At 38.6% G+C, this 22,916-nt stretch overlaps 1 long non-coding RNA gene across 2 annotated transcripts in view; it reads right to left on the minus strand.

The window, feature by feature from the left end:
• LOC108396155 (uncharacterized) overlaps positions 1–22,916 on the minus strand; it is a 69,067-nt gene that overhangs the window by 10,847 nt on the left and 35,304 nt on the right. The window contains exon 7 of one of the 2 annotated variants that reach the window (XR_001852876.3): positions 13,258–14,131. The exons of the other annotated variant lie outside the window; for it this stretch is intronic. This is a non-coding gene — a long non-coding RNA (uncharacterized lncRNA). Of the gene's footprint in view, positions 1–13,257; positions 14,132–22,916 lie in introns of those variants that run through there. 2 annotated transcript variants of the gene reach the window in all.

A 22,916-nucleotide genomic window follows, 5' to 3' on the forward strand; every position in this document is an offset into this window, starting at 1 on the left:
AAAGTTAGCCAAGGGAAGAATTATCTACAAAGGTTTGGGCATTAAGGCATCCCAGCACTAACAATAGCAGGGAGACCTCTGAAGGGGAGCAGAATATGTCACCCTGAAGCACGCTGCTTTAGCACATAGATTATTATGAGGTGAAGTTAATCAAAACCTAGCAAACTCAAGAAAAAACCTTTACCTCTCCCTGAACTATGCAAAAGAACTTAGACAGGAGGCCTGACCCAGAAATGGAGCTACTAGCAGCAGTAACTGTGAATCTGAATGACCATCTGTATAGCAGGGCAACACCTGGTCTTCTGTGGTCCTGTGAGTTACCCTGCTCCCCTTTGGAGCCTGAGACCCCTGTTCCATCCCTTAAATCAGGATGTCACACAAGCCTCAATTACCTGACTGTCTCTGAGTACATATTTTTATGGGGGTTCCTGTATGTATGAAATATAAAATTGTTTTTCTCCTGTTAATGTATCTTATGTTAACTTAATTAATAGACCAGCTAAAGCACCCAAAGGGGTAGGAGGAAATTTTTCTGCTTTTATACTTCTGAACGGGCAAAAGGAAGGGATGGAGTAACCAGTGCCTGATAAGACTTGGGACTTGAAGAGAAGAGGAGCTGCCGGGCAAAGTGTTACCCGGTCAGGGGGGAGGAAGCCATAGTGTAATGAGGAGAGGATGCGGGCCTGCCAGCAGGAGCAAGCTCTGCTCATTGTTGAATCTCCAAGAGAAACATGAGGGAAAATGAATCTAGGTGGTAACATGTCAGGGGTGCCAGCTGTGGCGAGGGGCAGGGGAGGGCAGGGGATGGGTCTGCAGTGGAGACAAATGGAGACTAGGCTTTATATCATTTTGTGCCATCTTCTCAATAGTAATGTGTCGTAGTGATTATCTCTGTTTAAAAGACAGAGAAAATGACTCTGGGAAATAAAGTGAGTAACTAAAGCTCGTTTAGAAATGGGTGGAGCTACGAGTGAAGTCTTTGATCTACAAGGACAGTGGTCCACACTCCACTGCTGAATAGTATTTGTATTTATTCAATATTATGAAAACAAACATGTATTATGTCAGCCAGCATATAGACATTGGGGAAAAATTTACTTAACAGGACCAAGTCCATGGTGTCATTGAGATTATTTTCTAGAAAATGAAAAGACAAAATACAACGAATGGAAAAGATGATTTCAGATAGTGATGCAAGCTGTAAAGACAGCTATGTGACTTTCCTAGTGGCTGGGAGAGGGCCTACTTTAGTTTGGGTGAGCAGGGGTAGCTCTCTGAGGAGATACTCTGGAAGCAGAGACCCGTAGGGTGTGAAGAGGCTATGAAAGGGACAGCTTTTAAAAATCTGACCGAAAAGTGCTCCAGGCGGAGGGAACAGCAAGTGCAAAGGCAGAAGACACAGCAGGCTGGTGTGGTTACTTGAAGAATGGCATAAAAAGGGCAACGGGCCCCGTGTTTGGCCTGCGGTGAGGACAGAGAACGGGAACACGGGCGGAGGTGGCGGGCGAGCAAGTGCAGGGAGGGCCCTGGGATGGGTTTGGATTGCATTCGGAGAGCGACAGAGCTCCTCTGGAGGACCTCGAGCAGGGGAGTGACGGGATCTGCTCTGTGTTTTCAAAAGATCACTCCGGTTGCTCACACCATTGAGAATGGGTTGCAAGAAGGCAAGAGAACAGGCACGGAGGACAGCTGGGGTCGTGGCTGCGCATGTGGTGAGGAGTGAATAGAACTGAAGTGGGTCTTTTTAAATACAAACATTCTGATGTGAATGGCAAAAATAAATACAAAGAGAGAGAGAGAGAGAGAGAGAGAGAGAGAGAGAGAGAGAGAGAGAGAGAGAGAGAAGCAGAATGATCCCTCCAGTTTGGTAAGTGACTGGGAGAATGGCAGTATCAATTTACTGAGATGGGGAAGACAGATGGCGGTGGGTGAGAAAACGAAGGTTTCTAATTGGCGCATTTTGTGTCGGCAATGCTTATCAGACATCCACTATGTATTCTACACACATGGAGAGGTCAGGGCTAGAGATGACATCTGGAGCCAGTGGCGTACGACAGAGTGTAAAGCCACATGCCTGGGTTGAACTGGATTACCTAGAGGCAGTCAGAGATGAGGAAGCTGAACACAAACGGACTCAAACTTGAAGTGCTTTTTATGTACAGAATTCTTTTGGTGCCTCAACTCAAACTAATGGCTAAGAAAGATTTCAGTTCTTGCTAGAATGTATTTAGCCAGTGGTTTTCACATTTACTTTTTTGGCATCAGGAATCCTTGGCAGGCCAAATCTTGTAAAGAAAAACACTATATAAAATATATTGAAAAGTAAATTAATTAAACTGGATGATGGATACAGGGGGTTTTATAATGTATAATGTTCTCACTACTTTAGGATATGTTTACAACTCTCCGTTTTAAAAAAAAAGTGTAAAAGAAGTTAAGAGTTGAACTGTTCTATTTCCTCCACAGGATGGAGAATCACAGGCCAGTCTGTTGATCTCCTTGGCTGTTCTTCTATTGAATTCTGATAATTCCACAGAAAAAACTTTAAAATTCTTCTTGTTGATAAAATATTTTTGAAATCTCTGTGATCCGATAATCAGTTATGAGTAGGAAATACTGCATAATTACTCACCATGGAAAATCCTTTACAACTGTTATCTTATTAATGCTTATGACCATCTTGTATGATGGGTACTATTAAAATCCCCATTTTGCAAATGGAGCAACTGTGGCTTGAAGAGGTCATGTAATTGGCTCAAGTTCAAGTAGCTGGTAATTGGAGGAGCTGTGATCCAAGCTCAGGCTGCTTGACTTCACATTAATAACTTCATTAATTATAGCAGTTGACAGTCAAATTAACTTCGACAACAAAAAATAACAACTACAGATTCAATCAGTCTGTTATTTAGGATGAGAATTTTCCAGTTAAGGATAATAAAGATGTTAGATCCTCTGTGCATTTCTTTACATGATGAACTTCCTCTGTATTGCGTTTCTCAGAGCCACACATGTTTATTCTTTTCTTTTTCTGTTTAGAAATACTAGTACTGAAAATGAATGTCAGAGTAACAGTAACTGGCATTTGCTCCTAACCTACTGACAGCAGAATATGGAAGTTCAAAGAAATGATTAACTAACTCAGTAATGCACTAACCATGTATAGTAACACCAATTCAAAGGCATTTGAACTGGGTTGCTTTTTCTTGACTAGACTATTATCACTTTATTTTAGCTGAGATTTATGTCCAGATCAGGGAAAACTTTGATCCTGATTTTTTTTGGAGATCAAAGTTTCACATGTAACACTGTGCTTTACAAGGTTTCAATGCAATGCAAATTGTTCTAAGGTATTAAACTAATGAAAAAGAATACTTTGAATTGGAGCTGAGAAATATAACTTAGATCTGCAGTTTCTCCAACACTATATTGTACACAATAATCTAGTTAAAACAATGAAAGAAAAGTGAATTGACTGTAACACACCTCAATCTACTCTTTTCCTTTTTCTCTTATCTTTTTGCTTCTAGTTTTTAAGAGACCAGTTTGCTTGTGTGTGTATATAAGTAAATTTGTTTGTGCATTTCATTATTTTCTCCTAGCTTTTGTTGGGGGAAAAGAAAAATGTCAAATCTATTTTCAGTCTTTCTGTTCTTGTCCTTTTGATTGCTAAATGATGCAGAATATACATTATTATCTTTTAACATAGGCTCAATTCATGTGTAAGATATAAGCAAATATTATAAACATTCTGTCACTTCCAACCTCATAGTTTCAGCCAGCAGAATAACTTTTTTTTTTTTTTTTTTTTTTTTTTTTTTTTTTTTTTTTGAGAGGGCATCTCTCATATTTATTGATCAAATGGTTGTTAACAACAATAAAATTCAGTATAGGGGGGTCAATGCTCAATGTACAATCATTAATCCATCTCAAGCCTAATTCTCGTCAGTCTCCAATCTTCTGAAGCATAACGAACAAGTTCTTACATGGTGAACGAATTCTTACAGAGTGAATAAATTCTTACATGGTGAACAGTACAAGGGCATTCATCACAGAAACTTTCGGTTTTGATCATGCAATATGACCTATAAACCATCAGGTCAAATATGAATATTCATTTGATTTTTGTACTTGATTTATATGTGGATCCCACATTTCTCCTATTATTATTATTATTTTTATTTTTAATAAAATGCTGAAGTGGTAGGTAGATGCAAGATAAAGGTAGAAAACATAGTTTAGTGCTGTAAGAAGGCAAATGTAGATGATCAGATGATCAGGTGTGTGCCTATGGACTAAGTATTAATCCAGGCTAGACAAGGGCAGCAAGACATCCACGGATGCAGAAGATTTCTCTCAAAGCAGGGGGGGTGAGGTTCTGAGCCTCACCTCTGTTGATCCCCAAATTCTCACCTGATGGCCCCCCTGCGACTGTGCCTGTCTTAGGTTGTTCCTCCCTTGAGGAATCTTACCCGTCTCTGGCTAACCAGTCATCTTCCGGGGCCATACAGGGAAATGTAAAGTTGGTAAGTGAGAGAGAAGCCATATTGTTTGCAAAGGTTAGCTTTTAACTTCTTTGCAGATTTATGCCCTGTGGCTTCTATGCCCAGCACTTGTCTCGAGGTATCTTTACCACCTGGAGGAATTATGATACTCGGTAAATTCGATATGAGGCACGAATTCTATTTAAGGTTTGTAATTAGGAAGGAAGAAGAAAAGCTATAGATGTAGCATATGAAGGAAACTTGGGAGGATTGATTATTTCTTTGACATATCTTCTTGTATAGTACCTTAAGTATGTACAGGTTTTAAACTACTAACTAATTTGCACACACATATTAACATAATAGGAATACGGTGACATAAACAAAGCAAATCTATAATTACCAGCCATCTCCAGTGAAGCCAAGAAAACCATTTAGGCACCCTAGGCATTTGTGAAAATTTATCTATGATATGATGGATATTTTCGAACTGTACTTGAACCATCAGACAAATTAAAGCAGCCCATTTCTGGGATCTGTTCACATCCCATATGTTCTTTTAACCATAGATAGTCTATAGTCATGAGATTTTGGGGTGCTACAACTTGCACCCCTCCCAACTCCTGGTTGAGTTCCAACAGTACAGATCCAGTCAAATTCGTTGTCTCACTGTATGCACATGCCAGCCTAGACATCTCCCTCCTCCTTCTTATGGCAAGTCCAGGAGACGGTGGGCTGGATGCAGCCACAACCGCAGCATCGTCCGGATCCCTGTGGAGGCTTTTTGATGATCATCCCCCGGCACGAGTCCTCCAGAGAGTGCTGATGCCGGAAGCTCCTCCTCATATCGTATCTTAGTTCATTTTCTGGGTATCCAAGCTAGGCCTTGATCTTCTGCCTAGAAACAAACAGACCCTTTGCCCACACTTTGACATGCCCTCTATACCACTGTGCAGAACTCATTGGAGGTCAGCACACAGTAACTGCTTTTTTTTTTTTTTTTTTTAATTAAGAGAAAGGAATATTATCAGAAAAGAGTACCTCCATAGCTGATCATCTGACACCCTTTAAGTGATCAACATTAAGGATATTTAAAGCATGCGTTGATCTTTGATTTACCAATAGTTTTATCCTGTTAAGGAGTAATCCCCCTTTTCTTTCTTTCTTTCTTTTTTTTTTTTAAATTTTTAATCTACACTTACCTGAAGAATACTATGTTTACTATGCTCTCCCCTATATCAGGTCCCCCCTAACAACCACATTACGGTTACTGTCCATCAGCTTAGCAAAATGTGGTAGAGTCACTACTTGTCCTCTCTGTGTTGTACAGCCCACCCTCCCCTTTCTCCCTCCCCCCCATGCATGCTAATCTTAATACCCCCCTTCTTCTTCCCCCCCGTTATCCCTCCCTGCACACCCATCCTCCCCAGTTCCTTTCCCTTTGGTACCTGTTAGTCCATTTTTGGGTTCTGTAATTCTGCTGCTGTTTTGTTCCTTCAGTTTTTCCTTTGTTCCTATACTCCTCAGATGAGTGAAATCATTTGGTATTTCTCTTTCTCCGCTTGGCTTATTTCACTGAGCATAATACTCTCCAGCTCCATCCATGTTGCTGCAAATGGTTGGATTTTTCCACTTCTTATGGCTGAGTAGTATTCCATTGTGTATATGTACCACATCTTCTTTATCCATTCATCTACAGATGGACATTTAGGTTGCTTCCAATTCTTGGCTATTGTAAATAGTGCTGCGATAAACATAGGAGTGCATCTGTCTTTCTCAAACTTGATTGCTGCGTTCTTAGGGTAAATTCCTAGGAGTGGAATTCCTGGGTCAAATGGTAGGTCTGTTTTGAGCATTTTGATGCACCTCCATACTGCTTTCCACAATGGTTGAACTAATTTACATTCCCACCAGCAGTGTAGGAGGGTTCCCCTTTCTCCACAGCCTCGCCAACATTTGTTGTTGTTTGTCTTTTGGATGGCAGCTATCCTTACTGGTGTGAGGTGATACCTCATTGTAGTTTTAATTTGCATTTCTCTGATAATTAGCGATGTGGAGCATCTTTTCATGTGTCTGTTGGCCATCTGTATTTCTTTTTTGGAGAACTGTCTGTTCAGTTCCTCTGCCCATTTTTTAATTGGGTTATTTGTTTTTTGTTTGTTGAGGCGTGTGAGCTCTTTATATATTCTGGACGTCAAGCCTTTATCAGATCTGTCATTTTCAAATATATTCTCCCATACTGTAGGGTTCCTTTTTGTTCTATTGATGGTGTCTTTCGCTGTACAGAAGCTTTTCAGCTTAATGTAGTCCCACTTGCTCATTTTTGCTGTTGTTTTCCTTGCCCGGGGAGATATGTTCAAGAAGAGATCACTCATGTTTATGTCTAAGAGGTTTTTGCCTATGTTTTTTTCCAAGAGTTTAATGGTTTCGTGACTTACATTCAGGTCTTTGATCCATTTTGAGTTTACCTTTGTATATGGGGTTAGACAATGGTCCAGTTTCATTCTCCTACATGTAGCTGTCCAGTTTTGCCAGCACCATCTGTTGAAGAGACTGTCATTTTGCCATTGTATGTCCATGGCTCCTTTATCAAATATTAATTGACCATATATGTTTGGGTTAATTTCTGGGGTCTCTAATCTGTTCCACTGGTCTGTGGCTCTGTTCTTGTGCCAGTACCAAATTGTCTTGATTACTATGGCTTTGTAGTAGAGCTTGAAGTTGGGGAGTGAGATCCCCCCTACTTTATTCTTCTTTTTCAGGATTGCTTTGGCTATTCGGGGTCTTTGGTGTTTCCATATGAATTTTTGAATTATTTGTTCCAATTCATTGAAGAATGTTGCTGGTAATTTGAGAGGGATTGCATCAAATTTGTATATTGCTTTCGGCAGGATGGCCATTTTGACGATATTAATTCTTCCTAGCCATGAGCATGGGATGAGTTTCCATTTATTAGTGTCCCCTTTAATTTCTCTTAAGAGTGACTTGTAGTTTTCAGAGTATAAGTCTTTCACTTCCTTGGTTAGGTTTATTCCTAGGTATTTTATTCTTTTTGATGCAATGGTGAATGGAATTGTTTTCCTGATTTCTCTTTCTATTGATTCGTTGTTAGTGTATAGGAAAGCTACAGATTTCTGTGTGTTGATTTTGTATCCTGCAACTTTGCTGTATTCCGATATCAGTTCTAGTAGTTTTGGAGTGGAGTCTTTAGGGTTTTTTATGTACAGTATCATATCATCTGCAAATAGTGACAGTTTAACTTCTTCTTTACCAATCTGGATTCCTTGTATTTCTTTGTTTTGTCTGATTGCCGTGGCTAGGACCTCCAGTACTATGTTAAATAACAGTGGGGAGAGTGGGCATCCCTGTCTGGTTCCCGATCTCAGTGGAAATGCTTTCAGCTTCTCGCTGTTCAGTATAATGCTGGCTGTGGGTTTATCATATATGGCCTTTATTATGTTGAGGTACTTGCCCTCTATTCCCATTTTGCTGAGAGTTTTTATCATGAATGGATGTTGAATTTTGTCAAATGCTTTTTCAGCATCTATGGAGATGATCATGTGGTTTTTGTCTTTCTTTTTGTTGATGTGGTGGATGATGTTGATGGATTTTCGAATGTTGTACCATCCTTGCATCCCTGGGATGAACCCCACTTGGTCATGGTGTATGATCCTTTTGATATACTGTTGAATTCTGTTTGCTAATATTTTATTGAGTATTTTTGCATCTACATTCATCAGGGATATTGGTCTGTAATTTTCTTTTTTGGTGGGGTCTTTTCCTGGTTTTGGTATTAGGGTGATGTTGGCTTCATAGAATGAGTTTGGGAGTATTCCCTCTTCTTCTATTTTGTGGAACACTTTAAGGAGAATGGGTATTATGTCTTCTCTGCGTGTCTGATAAAATTCCGAGGTAAATCCGTCCGGCCCCGGGGTTTTGTTCTTGGGTAGTTTTTTGATTACTGTTTCAATTTCTTTGCTTGTAATTGGTTTGTTTAACTTTTGTGTTTCTTCCTTGGTCAGTCTTGGAAGGTTGTATTTTTCTAGGAAGTTGTCCATTTCTTCTAGGTTTTCCAGCTTGTTGGCATATAGGTTTTCATAGTAGTCTTTAATAATTCTTTGTATTTCTGTGGAGTCTGTCGTGATTTTTCCATTCTCATTTCTGATTATGTTGATTTGTGTTGACTCTCTTTTTCTCTTAATAAGTTGGGCTAGAGGCTTATCTATTTTGTTTATTTTCTCAAAGAACCAGCTCTTGGTTTCGTTGATTTTTGCTATTGTTTTATTCTTCTCAATTTTGTTTATTTCTTCTCTGATCTTTATTATGTCCCTCCTTCTGCTGACTTTAGGCCTCATTTGTTCTTCTTTTTCCAGTTTTAATAATTGTGATGTTAGACTATTCATTTGGGATTGTTCTTCCTTCTTCAAGTGTGCCTGGATTGCTATATACTTTCCTCTTAAGACTGCTTTCGCTGCATCCCACAGAAGTTGGGGCTTAGTGTTGTTGTTGTCATTTGTTTCTATATATTCCTTGATCTCTATTTTGATTTGTTCATTGATCCATTGATTATTTAGTAGCATGTTGTTAAGCCTCCATGTGTTTGTGAGCCTTTTTGTTTTCTTTGTAGAATTTATTTCTACTTTCATACCTTTGTGGTCTGAAAAATTGGTTGGTAGAATTTCAATATTGTGGAATTTACTGAGGCTCTTTTTGTGTGCTAGTATGTGGTCTATTCTGGAGAATGTTCCATGTGCACTTGAGAAGAATGTATATCCTGTTGCTTTTGGATGTAAAGTTCTATAGATGTCTATTAGGTCCATCTGTTCTAGTGTGTTGTTCAGTGCCTGTGTGTCTTTACTTATTTTCTGCCCGGTGGATCTATCCTTTGGGGTGAGTGGTGTGTTGAAGTCTCCTACAATGAATGCATTGCAGTCTATTTCCCTCTTTAGTTCTGTTAGTATTTGCTTCACATATGCTGGTGCTCCTGTATTGGGTGCATATATATTTAGAATGGTTATATCCTCTTGTTGGACTAAGCCCTTTATCATTATGTAGTGGCCTTCTTTATCTCTTGTTACTTTCTTTGTTTTGAAGTCTATTTTGTCTGATATTAGTACTGCAACCCCTGCTTTCTTCTCACTGTTGTTTGCCTGAAATATGTTTTTCCATCCCTTGACTTTTAGTCTATGCTTATCTTTGGGTTTAAGGTGAGTTTCTTGTAAGCAGCATATAGATGGGTCTTGCTTTTTTATCCATTCTATTACTCTATGTCTTTTGATTGGTGCATTAAGTCCATTTACATTTAGGGTGACTATTGAAAGATATGTACTTATTGCCATTGCAGGCTTTAGATTCGTGGTTACCAAAGGTTCAAGGTTAGCTTCTTTAGTATCTTACTGCCTAACTTAGCTCGCTTATTGAGCTGTTATATACACTGTCTGGAGAGTCTTTTCTTCTCTCCCTTCTTATTCCTCCTCCTCCATTCTTCATATGTTGTGTGTTTTGTTCTGTGCTCTTTTTAGGGGTGCTCCCATCTAGAGCAGTCCCTGTAGGATGCCCTGTAGAGGTGGTTTGTGGGAAGCAAATTCCCTCAGCTTTTGCTTGTCTGGGAATTGTTTGATCCCACCATCATATTTAAATGATAGTCGTGCTGGATACAGTATCCTTGGTTCAAGGCCCTTCTGTTTCATTGCATTAAGTATATCATGCCATTCTCTTCTGGCCTGTAGGGTTTCTGTTGAGAAGTCTGATGTTAGCCTGATTGGTTTTCCTTTATAGGTGACCTTTTTCTCTCTAGCTGCCTTTAAAACTCTTTCCTTGTCCTTGATCTTTGCCATTTTAATTATTATGTGTCTTGGTGTTGTCCTCCTTGGATCCTTTCTGTTGGGGGTTCTGTATAATTCCATGGTCTGTTCGATTATTTCCTCCCCCAGTTTGGGGAAGTTTTCAGCAATTATTTCTTCAAAGACACTTTCTATCCCTTTTCCTCTTTCTTCCTCTTCTGGTATCCCTATAATATGAATGTTTTTCCTTTTGTATTGGTCACATATTTCTCTTAGTGTTGTTTCATTCCTGGAGATCCTTTTATCTCTCTCTATGTCAGCTTCTATACGTTCCTGTTCTCTGGCTTCTATTCCTTCAATGGCCTCTTGCATCTTATCCATTCTGCTTATAAATCCTTCCAGGGATTGTTTCACTTCTGTGATCTCTTTCCTGACATCTGTGATCTCCTTCCGGACTTCATCCCACTGCTCTTGCATTTTTCTCTGCATCTCATCCCACTGCTCTTGCATTTTTCTCTGCATCTCATCCCATTGCTCTTGCATTTTTCTCTGCATCTCTGTCAGCATGTTCATGATTTTTATTTTGAATTCTTTTTCAGGAAGACTAGTTAGGTCTGTCTCCTTCTCAGGTGTTGTCTCTGTGATCTTTGTCTGCCTGTAGTTTTGCCTTTTCATGGTGATAGAGATAGTTTGCAGAGCTGGTACAAGTGACCGCTGGAAGAGCTTCCCTTCTTGTTGGTTTGTAGCCTTTTCCTGGGAGAATAGCGACCTCTAGTGGCTTGTGCTGGGCAACTGCGCGCAGACAGGGCTTCTGCTTCCTGCCCAGTTGCTTTGGGGTTTATCTCCGCTGTTGCTGTGGGCTTGGCCTGGCTGGGGCTGTTCCTCCAAAATGGTGGAGCCCCGTTGGAGGGGGAGCAGCCAGGAGACTATTTATCTCCGTAAGGGGCCTCTGCTCCCTGCTGCCCAGGGGGTTAGAGTGCCCAGAGATCCCCAGATTCCCTGCTTCTGGTCTAAGTGACCTGTCCTGCCCCTTTAAGATTTCCAAAAAGCACTCTCCAAACCAAAACAACAGCAGCAACAATGAGAGAGGGAACAGAAAGAAAGAGAAAAGAAAAAAAAAAAAAAGGAAAAAAAGGGGAAAAACAAGCAATTTTTTTTTTTTTTTTTTTTTGTCCTCAGGTGCCGGTCCCAGGCACCCGCTCACTGGTCCTGCTGCCCTGTCTCCCTAGCACCAGGGTCCCTGTCCTTTCAAGGCTTCCAAAAAGCACCCACCCACCGGTCCCTCAGGGAAGGAACGCTCAATATTCTTTGTCCTCAGGCACTGGTCCCACGCACCCGCTCACCAGTCCCGCCGCCCTGCCTCCCTAGCACCGGGGTCCCTGTCCCTTCAAGGCTTCCAAAAAGCACTCGGCAAAAAGAGAGAAAAAAAAGGGGAAAAACGCGCGATTTCTTCCGTCCTCAGGTGCTGGTCTCAGGTACCCACCCACCGGTCCCACAGGGAAAAATGCGGGATATTCTTTGTCCTCAGGTGCCGGTCCCAGGCACCCGCTCACCGGTCCCGCCACCCTGCCTCCCTAGCACCGGGGTCCCTGTCCCTTTTAGGCTTCCAAAAAGCACTCACAGAAAAGAGAAAAAAAAAAGGGGAAAAACGCGCGATTTCCTCTGTTCTCAAGTGCCGGTCTCAGGCACCTGCCCACCGGTCCCGCAGGGAAAAACGGGGGATATTCTTTGTCCTCAGGCGCCAGTCCCAGCCACCCGCTCACCAGTCCCGCCACCGTGCCTCCCTAGCACTGGGGTCCCCGTCCCTTCAAGGCTTCCAAAAAGCGCTCGCCAAAAAGAGAAAAAAAAAAAAAAGGGGAAAAACGCGCGACCTCCTCCGTCCTCAGGCACCGGTCTCAGGCACCCGCCCCCAGGTCTCGCAGGGAGAAACGCAGGATATTCTTTGTCCCCCGGCGCCGTTCCCAGGCACCTCCTCACCGGTCCCGCCACCCTGCCTCCCCAGCAACGGGGGCCCGTCCCTCTAAGGCTTCCAAAAAGCGCTCGCCAAAAAAAAAAAAAAACCGCTCCGGTTTCTCTCCACCCGCCGGGAGCCGGGGGGAGGGGCGCTCGGGTCCCGCCGGGCTGGGGCTTGTATCTTACCCCCTTCACAAGGCGCTGGGTTCTTGCAGGTGTGGATGTAGTCTGGATGTTGTCCTGTGTCCTGTGGTCTCTATTTTAGGAAGATTTTTCTTTGTTATATTTTCATAGCTCTATGTGTTTTTGGGAGGAGATTTCCACTGCTCTACTCACGCCGCCATCTTGGCTCCGCCCCCAGAATAACTTTTTAATCATGATAATCACAGCTGAATTTCAAGTATTCAGTTGTGAAATAAAGTAGAGAAGCCCTTCCCATATAAAATAACTGTATTATTACTCTCTCTGAACATTGGTTTTGAAATAAAATTATATGAAAAATGACATCTTTCTAGTCTAAATGATTGTGGCTTCTCTCTCTCTTTCTCTCTCATTCATTCCATGCTGTTCCTCTCTCCATTGTCCATCTGTTTTCCTCAACCTGTATCTTTCTGTCTTTTCCTTCTTACCTCTTTCTTCTCTCCACTGGGGTGTTAAGTGCTGAAGGATAGACTTAATTAGTCACAGTAATGATTCAAAATTACTCAAAGAAGAAACTATGTTTCAGTTATTCATTTTGAGTAACAGTATTTCATATCATCTGGTTATACAACTGTTATTTACTGGGTGTATGCTTGGAAGAGTATCACATTGAAATAATGAGAAAGCAATGCTAAAATTTCCAGAGTTAAAATTTCAAAGCTGCACTTTGGATGTAAACTACAAGAAAGCAGATCTGAAATTCTCCTTCTGACTTAGAAGTCTAAACTAAAGTAAATTAGAACTAGGAAAGAATATTAATACTTACAAGCAAAAGGTAGGTTACAATTTTATCCCAAAATCTTTGAAAAGTTTTGCTTATAAGAAAAAAGGAAATGGTATCCAAATATCTGTAGAAATTTATTTTTGTAGTTTGGTGAGAATGCTCTTTATGCTTCACAGACACAGCTGGGGAAAAGTGAGTCCACTAAACCCAGGAAAATCAAACCAATCTCCTTCAAGTTGGAGAGAGACAGATATAGCCAAAGGGTAGGTGTGTACTCCTTAGCTTATTAGGAGTAATTTGGAAATGGCTTCTTGGGAGCAGTGCAGTCTTCCTGTCCAAAGCATGTAGTCTGTTCTGGATGACAATGAAAAAATCTGAAGCTTAAGGAAAACTCACAGAATTAAATTGCCCCCATCACGCAGAGTCAGTCAATAAGATTGTAGGAAAAAGAACAGAGTGAAAGTCCTCCAAACAATATCGCCAGCTCTTCTCTATTAAACTCTTGAAGTATCTTGTAAAGTGTCACCAAATACATGCTGAGTCCTCCGAAGATCAGTTTGAGAAGAATTGGTGTCGTTACAATATTGTTTTTAATCAACTAACATGTAATATAACTTTATTTATTTAGTTCTTTAATTTTCATTATCAAAAGCTTTATAGTTTTCTACATAGATATGATCCTCTGTTAGAATCATTCCTGGATATTTAATAATTTTGATGCTAGGTTTGAAGGTTTCTGTTTTACAATGTTATTTCTTTTTTGTTAGTGGTATATCAGATAAATTGTGCTGAGCAAACTTGTTAATAATTCACGTTAGTCACATGTTGTGGATTCTTTTGGATTCTGCAAATAAGAAGTTTCATTTCTCCCTGCTCGGATCCTTGTGCCGAATGTTCATGCTTGTTTGCTTTGCCTGACTGCCTTGCTGGGACCTAAGCCCAGCGATGAAGAGGAACAGGGGTTCTAGGCCCCGTGCTTCGTTCCTTATCTGAAAGAGAAAACATTCAGTACTTCCAACCAAATATATACAGCATAGATTTTTGTTGTAGATTTTGTAATGTGTGGTATAGACTTTTTCATAGATTTTAATGCCCTCATTAAAGAAATTCCTTTCTATTCTTAATTTTTATGCATTATCTTTTTTATAAAAATGTACTGACTTTTTATCAGATGTCTTATCAAGCAACAGAACAGGACTCTGATATGGCAGATATTTTGATACTACCAGACTCGGAATTTAAAAGCTGATAGAAGATTCCTATAATAGTCACCTGTGCTTTAACATCATTTATATGCAAATATTTTAAAGAAAAGTAATTTATTTAATTGTTGTAAGACTGTCCAGATTTAATATATCTTTGAGTGTCAGTTTTGTTCATTCTCATTCCTAAGAATACATCCTTAAAAATCTGTATTTAAAAATTTATTGCAGTTAAATTACTTATAGAATATTAGTTTTAATAGATACAGTATTTTCAGTAATGTCCTTTTAAAATTCTCAGTATCATCTTTTGTGCCTTTATTTTTGTTCTAGGAGGACATCCATTTTATTAGGTTTTTCAAATACCCAATATTTGATTTGATGATTGTTGTATTATATACTTCCTTTACCTGCATTTTTATCTTTAATGTTTCCTTCTTCCTAATTTCTTTGTTTTGGTTTGCTTTATATTCTAACTTCTTGATTTGGGTGCTTAGCTTATTTGCCCTGCCTTTTCTATTTTTTATTATGTGGATTTAAGACTATAATTTCCTTCTAAACATAGACTTATATGCATCTTGATTTTCATTTATTGAAGGTATTTCCTAATTTTCATTTTAATTACCAGTCTGACCTTAGATTATTTATATATGTCATTTCTAACTTCTAACATATGGTCATCTTCTGTTTTTCTATTTACATTGACTTTAACATAAGTCAAAAGACATTTTCTGTACAATTTCAATTCATTGGAATTTTTCACTGAAATATGACTTAGCATATTGTAAATATTTAGAAATATTTCATATGTGCTTTAAATTGATATGTATTGTGCCATCATATGTATTGTATGTATAACAACTAGATCGATGCTGCTAATGATCTAATAACCAAGTTCTGAAACAGTAAATTTTAAAGGTGGTTTATGAACTTTACTCTGTCATTAGGAACACATGAAAACTGGGCGCTTGGTGGTATCCTACATGTTACACCAAGTTGAGAACTTGTAGGAGTATTGGATTCAAGATAAATGCTTCTGTACTGAGCACCTGAAACTCACTGTTGAATTAGTTTATTGGGTAATTTATAATTGATGAGTAGACAGTAGTTAATGTGATATACCTGACCCTGAAGAATTTACATAAAATTAGTTATTTTGCACAAGTACATCCATTAGTAATTCTTTTGGAAAGCTTCCATAAGGAATAAACTATCTCCTAGGAGCACTGCCCTGTTTCTTGGGTACAATTTTTCATACTTACAGGTAAATGTTTCTGCTGCCTACTTCTTGAAAGACCAAACTTCTAAGCTGTTCTAAGTGCTATTTCTCAAATTATCAACTTGAACATTTCCCAGAGATTCTGATTATACCTTTAATCCATTCCTTCTGAGTTCAGAATTAGTTACTGAATGTTTCCACCCCTCCAGAACTATAAAACACTTGTATGTTTTGGGCTATAGGTATTTCAGAAATTTGATGCACACCTTTCTATCTTTTAGGAATTCCTAACATCCTAGGCCCACCAATAGTATTGTGTTTCTCAGCACCAAGTATTTATTAATTTTAAATAATTGTTAAGAATTTTGGATTGTGTGTACCCTAGGCATCAATCTTGATCCATTTCCTAGGTTTCCTTTGAGTCTTTCCTAGACTCTTTTAATGAGAAGTAGAGAATTTTCTGTTTATAAAGACTTAGAGTCCAGGGGAAAGTACAGCATGAATATGCTATCATACAGTTATTCAAAGTGGTATTGGAGATTATAATATGCCACCCTCAAAACACTTCTTCCGCATATGGATTATTTTGAGCTGAAGGTCATTGAGAATCAACAGATGCACGGAGAAGACTTCTCAGACCTTCCCGTATCTGCTTAAGAGCAGAAACTTCTGAGAAATGAGGATAAATCCTCTCTCATGGAGAGTTTTATTGCCATGAGAAAATGGAAAGCTCAGCCCTGAAATGGGCCTGCACAGACTTTTACTAAGTAACCAGTATCTTCTGCTAGTTGCCCCCATATATTACCTTCCCACAATTTACCACCCCCAGAAGTTCAAAACCCTTTTTCTTTCCACTTCCTCATGAAATTTATTGTCCTTTGTCAAAAATGTCCTATAAACCTTCAGGTCTGATTCCTCTTTGGGGTTTTTCATTTTATTTCTTTGAGGCCCTCATATGCACATGAAATAACTCTTTTTTCTCCTGTTAGTCTATCTTTTGTTAATTCAGTTTTCAGAGCCCAGGGAATGAACCTAAGAGAGGAGAAGAAGTGTTTTCCTCCCTCAGGAAATAACTTCTTTGCCTATCAGGACCAGGCCAAACTTGTCCCAACCTGATCCCAATGTGGGCGCAATCGAACAAAATTCAGAACTGCCCAAAATACGTCTCATCATAGGAAAGGACATGCACACTGAGAAGGATGGCTGTACAGGTGGACCTGTCAATCAAATAACCCAACCTTGTCAATCAAAAGGGGCCTCCTAGCCAGAATGCAATGTATAGACCTCCCCTCTAATGGATCGAAGCCTTTGTCCACCTTGACTCTGGCCCACTCCTCCCTCAGAGTGTGTTCAAATTAAACTTTCACTGGCTTCACTTCTGTGTCTATGCCTTTCAATTCTTTGTTGCAGTAGGACAAGGACTGAGAGGAATAAACTCAACCAGTAATAGACAACTGATGGTAGCAATGGAAGTAAGATAGGGAATTAAATGATATATTTAAGAGTTAGTGGGTAGATCAGTTTGTCTAGAAGGAAGTTCAAGAAACCAAGTAGAAAATGAAGCTAGTAAATTGGAACCATGCTATGTAACTTGAACCATGTAACATGCTTGCATAAAACACATAAGCAGCAAAATCCTTAACTTGTCCTTACAAGGGTCTATATAATCTGGTCCCTGTCAACTGCGCAGGTTGAATTTCTGTTTTTCCCCCTTTATTATATGGGCTTTAGCTCATTGGCCTTGTTTAGGTTCCCCAAACATGCTTTGCCCCTTCAAAATACCTTCATGACTTTTTATATGGTGCTCCCTTGGCCAAACTCTACTTTCAACCCTTTTATTAATTTTCTTGCAAAGCTAATTCTTCACATAAGAGCTAAATTTTTACCTTCCTAAAAAACAGTTTCTGATTGAAATTACTTCTGTAATAGTTCCTTAAGGTATTTATCTCCTGACAGAAAAACAGATAGTTTGCAGAAACTGTGGTTGTCTTACTCACTGCAGATTATAAAGAAATCGAATTTCAACTGAAAAGAATTTTCTGTAACATCAATGTTAAACCAAAGACATATTGATAACTAGGACAATAAAAGCAAACAAGGATTTGAAAACCAACCTCCAATTATATAGTTATCTCCCATGTAAAATAGAGTGATTTTTACTTCATTTTCAAATAAAAATCTGAATATCTTTTACAATGAATTTTACAAATATGTTTCAGCTTTGTGGAGTAAAAGACACTGAATTTAGAATTAGAAGATCTGTGTTCTAATTCCTACCATTAATTGGATAACTTACCTATTTCATGCACCAGTGTCATTGTTAGAATGTGAGTTTATATAAAACCATGTAATTCATTTTGACATTTAAAAATGTTTTAAATATATTTAAACAGTATTTTCAGCTGTTAGTATTATTATCACGGTGTTGAAATATTTAAGAAATTGTAATTATCCCATTACAATTTAGAGTTTTGTTATCACAAATTTCCTCAAACATTTCTGTTTTTCTCATGCTTTCTGAAGGCCAATATAATTTTGGGTTAATAAACACTTTTTATATTTTTAGGTTTAGTATATTCCTGATTCTTACTTAAAAATGTCTTCTCTGAACCTTGACCCTTTCAAAAATGCTGCCATATTATTATTTTTGTTTGTTTGGGAGTTATTTTTGGAGCCGTGGGCACATATTCCTCTGTTGGCATATCCATGGCTGGGAAAGTGAATCAGATCAATCCTAGGCATCCTCATGACAGGATCCTCTTTTAGAGAATCAGAAATACCTACTCTATATCCAGACCATATTTCTGGTAAAGACACTGGCTTTTAATAAATGTATGTTGGTAAAGGTGTGTGTTGACCTAGGTTAACAACATTTTTTTCAGTTATTTGCTCAAGATAAGGAGTGTGTTTGTACACATCAACAGCCAGAAGGAAAAAGATGTTCTGTTTCTCACTAGAGTCCCTTCAATGAGACATCAATCATAGTATGTTAGTCAAGTTGTCAGTATCTGAATTAATATTGAAATAAGCATTACGTTTTACAAAACAATAAAGACAAGCTGGAGAGGCCCCGGTGAGGCACTGACTTTAATCTTAGATTAAATATTCATTTTGGCTAACTAAAAAGAAAAACATCTTAAAAACAAATAAAAAAAGCTCTTGCTTTTCAGGTCACTCCTCTAAAGGATCAAGAGAGGAGAGAATGACACTGTTCTCTTTAAATGCTACCTTAGTGTTCATAGTTTGCAAATATGGAGCATTTATTGTTTGATTTTTTTTGCCTTCCTTACAACCTAAATTTGGCAGAAAACCTACAGCATATTCTCAGGGAAAAAGAAAAAAAAACTTTAGACATTTCAACCATCTGCGAGATATACCTATCAAATTATTCATTTCTCAGGCTGCTTAAGGTTATTTAAATTCATAGCTTTTCAAACTACTGACAAGGTTTGCACACTGTGAAGAAAATGAATATTGTTAAGGGTTAAATGGACAGCTTCACACTTTAAATGCATTATAAATTCACCCCAGGCACTCTTCTACTGATTTTTCTCTTTATTATTTTATTTTACAATCAGGGACTCTTCATAATTGTGGACCACGCTGACAATCTGCATGACAACGGAAAGATTCAAACAAAACTGACTGAGGAATAGGACAATAGTTGCTCTATACCTCCAAGGAAATAGCTTTCAGTTAAATTTTAGATATAAAAACAATGCTTCCAGAAAGAAAGATAACCAAAGTTGAATCTGCCTTTCGTCTTCCAGTATGCAATTTGCATGACTGCATGACTTGACAAGAAGACTGGCAAGATCACCTTTGGAAGTGGTCATCATTAAAATGCAGGCTGTCTTTCAAGAAAAATTGTCTCCCAGAAATCAATACCTTAAAAACCCTTGTGGCTAACTGTTCTGCCAGACACTTTCAAATTTTTATAGTGCTGAAAATAGCATAGAGGAAGGAGCGGTTTCATTTCTTTGATTTCTTTTTATCACATTCTGTCAGTCTTCGGTCAAGTTTCATAATTCAAAGACATACATTTACCACCAGGTGTAGTTCAAAGAGATGTTGACCTTTGATTTACAAAACCCCTTAGATTTACTCTATGCTTTTCCTGAGAGGTTCTCCCTTTCCATACATCAACAGAGTAAAACAAACAAGGCCTGCTGAGTTCAGAATGTGACTCAGGAAGGCGCTGGGCCTTGCTCCCCCTGGTGGCCAAGGGTTCATACTTCAAAATCCTTCTTTTTGTTGATTGGTTTGCAATATTGGTTGGGTGAGGAGAGATTGCAATGTATTTCAATAAACTTTGATACAAAGGGGCAATCATGCTGTGAATTTCTGACAAGTTTTGCACATTTGTAAATAATTATACTTGGGCCACAGGATTTGGATTATAGGGCCACTATAATAATACCTTGCTCTTTCCTGATAGACAACACACTTTGACAAAAAAAATTATGATCCCAAATCTGAACTAAATGAGTCAACTTAAGCCTGTTACTTAAATTTTCTGAGCTTTGATTTTTCTTATCTGTAAGATAAGGCTAATGTTTTTATCTAGGTCATAAAGTTCACAGGTGCAATAAATGAGACAATGTATTATAAGGGCTGAGATCCATGATTTTGTAATGCTGGAGAAATGACATTGAAAATAAGAGTTGTGAGAGGATAATTGATATGATGATCTCATTATATCAGTACAGATGATTCAATGATAGCTGATAGTTGTCAGGATAGTTCTGATCAGTTCTAGGTAAAATAGAGTTAGATTCTTGATTTATGGATGATGAATATCGTTTATTTATTGTTAGTCCTCAAGTTCAGATATATAGAATGTGGAAATTGTTTTTTTTTTCCTTTTGTCCATAGAAACAAGATAAAAATTATAGAGTCAAGTCTAGGCAAGCTCATTCAAGTCTGAAACTAAAATGCTCTCCCTTTGCATGGAAAACAATAGAAAATTGCGAGGTTATAATAGCACTTGTTAAATCGAAATGCTCAAATTGTATTGTAGTAGATAGTAGATATTGTTATATATTGTTTCAGTAAGATTTGGATTACTTAGAGGACGACAAATAAACAAAAAAAAAGAGACTTCTACAAAGATTGTGGACATTTGGCCACGTGGAGATTAGAGGCTGTAGGGCGTGCATTGATTTGGCATCAGATGTTCTGAGTTTGGATTCTGGTTCCATCACTTGCAGGTGTTTGTGACCATTAGAAGATTCCTAAATATCTGTGCCTCAGTTTCCACATCTGCACTAGAGGAATAATAGCTTCCATCTCATAAGGTTTTGCAGAAGATTAGATAAATTCATATTTTAAGTGTATGGGAGATAACTGACAGCCAATGATAATACTAGCTAACTGTATATATTTCCTCCATATGCATGGCCTGATGGATGTTTGATGACATATTTAACATTTAAACAATACATTAGTTGAATATTCTTAAAATATTTAGACCTGAAATTATGGTTGATAATTAATGCCGAGATGATGAGAAGAGAACAAATAGATGTTCTATTCCACCCTTAAGTCATAACAGAATGCTTAATGTAAAGCAGTAAGGCTTCAGTTAGACACAAAGAGGATTTCCTAAACCTGGAATACCTTGTACATTGACATGGATTATTGAAGGAGGTAGGAGAAATTCCTTCTTTGAAGAGTTTTAAGAACTGAGATGTTAAAGGTGAAAAGGGTGCTTTTGAAGCTGACATATCAGAAGGCTCAGGTAAAAAGATCAGACTATCCTCCATTGCTTTTTACAAGCCATCTTCAGCAACACAGAGCAGACTGAAAAGACTTAGGCCTTAGAACTATTCTCCCCATATCATAGGGCAGATACTGGAGACACAGACTTACGTGTAGATTCAAAACCAACAGTCAGAGCAGAATGTCAGGACAGTGAGGAGTGGGCGGCTTCCTCCTTGAAGTAAATGGCATTACATGACTGCAGGCTGGAATGGGAAGCAGTGTTTCTGTAGTACTTAACATTTTTATCCCACCTTTATTCTCTCCCAGACTATCAACAGCTTATAAAAATGCACTTGATTCAGCAAGATGAAAGCAAACTAAAAATAATTAGGTGAGCCTTTCTGGACATTGGGGAGATGAACTTGTTAGAGGGAGTGCGGGATGAGATTACTGCAAACAAATATTGGCTGTGCGGTTCTGCATAATTGGTAGAGGTGGATGCTGGATTTTTCTAATGTCTATGAAAATGTGGAAAACATAGTTACATAACTCAGGTGTCCAAAAATAAAAACAAACAAGCCAATAAACAAAAGTTACTGCTTCAGATAAAGTACAATGATTCATGTTTCTAGGTTCAAAGAGAAAGTCTTCCTCTGGATCCTCATAAAAAACTCCCTGTGTAAGGTGGTGAAGAACAGCCTCCGCTGCAGTCTCCTACTGCTTGCAGAAGCAGAGTTCACAGAGCTGGCTGACTCTTGTAACGTCCTTCAGGGTTGGCTAATGGGAGCCAAAATAAGCCAGCGTGCCATGGTAACAATAACCTAAGCTACCAGACAGGAACTGGTGTGTCAGCAAGTACCAGGCTCCAGGATTTGCCTGTCTTCCCTGGTTAGGAGACTCGTGAACAAAGCAGAGGTGAAGTCCTGAAGGCATTAGGGAATTTCTCAGGTGGTAAAAATAGGGACTAAAGTAGAAGACAGATGACAGAGAACCAGTTATCCAGATTGGGGCACAAAATGAAGTTGGTGTCCGCGGAACATTGTTGAAATCCAGTTACAGACCCAAGAGACAAGGTCAGAGTCAGATCACACATGACAGATTCTGGATGTGTAGATCCAAAACCATTGGCTGGGAAAGATCTATTAAGTCCATTCTGATGCAAGTGAGAGAAGGGCTAGAATAAACTTCAAGGCTGAGTTTGAGCAACCCTGCTGGAGGAGTGACCACAATTATTTTAAGATATGATATTACTTGTTCTGCCTTTCTCTCAAATCTAAAATCTCAGCAGACTCAGAGACTATTGTAAATAGACATGAACACATTAAAATATTTCAGAAGGCAATGTGAAGTTTCTCCTCTGTCATTAAGCTTGTTTTGACTACATATTTTGAATCTCCAATAACTGATAGAACTCCAAGATGGGCTGCTCTCTCGAAAAGCCTCCAAATTTCTCATAGCTGTATTTCTATTATGATTTCAATTCACCTTTTAAAGTCCTTTAGTCTTTCTTTTTGGTACATCATTACTTCCCTTCCTTTCCACTTTTTAAAACATTGATCATATTATTCATGCTTACAATACAGTACCATTAATGAAATGGTCACATTTGAAAATATTACTTCATCTGTTTTCTATCACATTCTGTATAGT

Source organism: Manis javanica, chromosome 2 (assembly GCF_040802235.1).
Source record: "Manis javanica isolate MJ-LG chromosome 2, MJ_LKY, whole genome shotgun sequence".
Classification (NCBI taxonomy): Eukaryota; Metazoa; Chordata; class Mammalia; order Pholidota; family Manidae; genus Manis; species Manis javanica.